The 2,203-nt window shown below is 34.0% G+C and overlaps 1 non-coding gene across 1 annotated transcript; it reads left to right on the top strand.

Annotated features, from left to right (window-relative positions):
• Positions 1 to 569: 569 nt before the first annotated feature.
• On the top strand, positions 570 to 672 carry LOC125495329 (small nucleolar RNA R71). The gene has a single exon (XR_007271969.1). It is a non-coding gene; the product is annotated as a small nucleolar RNA R71 (small nucleolar RNA).
• Positions 673 to 2,203: the final 1,531 nt, after the last annotated feature.

The following is a 2,203-nucleotide window of genomic DNA, read 5'->3' on the forward strand; positions in this document are numbered from 1 at the left end:
GAGTATTACCACCACGTGATAAGGTTAAAGCCTCTAATACTAACTACTAACTGAACTTTAACCAATGTAGCGGAATAACTGAACTAACTTCTCTTTATTAATATGAAATTTATTGTACAACTATATAACAATGGAAATAAATAAAGTAAAATAAAAACTCCTTGACTAATTATGATTCCTCACTAGCTCCCCCACATGAAGTATGCATCATATCAACCTGTAAAATTTGCTCGTCAAAATAGGGTCATCATAGGGACAAAGCCATAAAACAAAACAAAACAAAAGCGTGTCAGTAAAAAATACTGAGTACATGTATATGTGGAATATTAAACACTTTATTTAATTAAACATTTAAAATATTTAATTTTGAAAAACCTTTTTGGATACTTGATAATACTTGTATAATATAAAGTATATAACCTTGATAAAATCCTTTTTCCTTGCCTAGGTACCTTTCCTAAAGTGTGCACACCCCCCCAAGTTTAGTATTCCTTAATGAGTCTATTACGACATTACCTTGTCCACATGACTTATACAAAAAGTACATGGGTATCAACATCCATTCAGGAATCCCGTGATGAGGGCATTGTCTTTGCAAACCTAGAAACCTTCTCCATGCTTCATACAACGATTCGTCGTCAGGTTGCTAAGTCATTTCTCAACTTCGCGGTCTTTTCTTGCCCCAAAAACTTCACCAAGAATGATTTGGCAAGTTTCCCCCATGTATAAAAAGTTCCGACACCTTCATCTCTCAAACACTCCCTTGCCCTATCTCGAAGAGAGAAATGAATAAGGCGTAGTCGAATAGCATCCTCACTCACATTGCTGATTTTCACTATATTGCATTTCTCCAAGAAACTGGCAATGTGACTCACATGGCATTCATTGGGTAACCCTGTAAATGAATCGTTGGAGATGAACTGGATGAATTGAGGCTTAATTTCAAAATTTGCAGCATTGACGGTTGGTCGAACAATGCTCGATAATGCACTAGTTGTAGTATCTGGTACACCATACTTCCAAAGAGTTTTAGTTGCTTGTTCACCCATTGCTTTCTTCTTATTCTTATTTTGTCTCTTCGTACTTCCTTGCTTGCGTGCAGTGGCTTCGATTTCAGGATCTAGAGGAATTAAATTATGTGGACCTGTACGTCGAGTTTGCATGCAACAAACTAAAAACAAAAGATCAAATAAACAAGAAATAATAGTTGAAGCAACAAAAAAAAACTAATTTAAACACCGTTAGTCCCCGACAATGGCGTTAAAATTTGAAGGACGTGTCACGTACCTAACAAAAATAAACTAACTATTCCTCCTAACTAATGTAGTCAGGCAAGTAAGGGTCGAATCTCAAGAGACTAATTGATTCAAAGTAGTTAAACTGACTCTGATTAATACTAAGCAAGTAATCAAAATAGATGACGATGAACTAATCAAATTAAAACAAATGAAATTATTGAGAGTGAATCAAGAACTAAAGACATCTAGGTTTGAGTATCCACACTAATACAAGGGGTAGAAAATCATTTTTTTCCACCAAATATCTGATATTTATCCATTTCCATCACCTTATTTTAATGAAAATTGTCAATATTCTTATTCTCTTTCAATTTTGTTTTACTTTTACATTAAGAAAGAAATTTGATTTTTTTAAGCCTTTATTCACCTCATATGTGCCTTAGATATCCCCTAATTATGAAAAATCATCGAAAAATCTGCATGGGGTAAATTTGGGTTGATTGTGCGGACGCGCAACACAGTATGCTGGATGCATGGCAGTGTGTTAGACACAGTGCCTATGCGTGTTACACAATGGCAATGCACCAAGCGCAACACAAGAATATGCTGAAGAAAGCAAATTCTTATCCCATCTAATCAAGCTTACAACAACAAGATTTTGATGCTTATGATCTTTATCCTATGGATTGTGAAAGGAAAACTCAGGCACAATAAGATTGGTTGTTACAAAGTACTTGATCACCAAAAAGCTGATTTATACCAGTTTTGAAAGAGACGATTAAATTTTTGGCAAATAGGCATAACTTATATTCCGTTTTTCGAATGATTAAACTTAAAACGTTCAACACAAATTCGACAAATAAAAAAAAAAAAACGAGCGTGATTTTATGACAAAAGAGGTTTTGTTTAACAAAATCCATTATTGAGATTATTAACTATGATTTACGAAATTCTAATAAAAATCA

The sequence above is a fragment of the Beta vulgaris genome, chromosome 2 (assembly GCF_026745355.1).
Source record: "Beta vulgaris subsp. vulgaris cultivar EL10 chromosome 2, EL10.2, whole genome shotgun sequence".
Taxonomy (NCBI): domain Eukaryota; kingdom Viridiplantae; phylum Streptophyta; class Magnoliopsida; order Caryophyllales; family Amaranthaceae; genus Beta; species Beta vulgaris.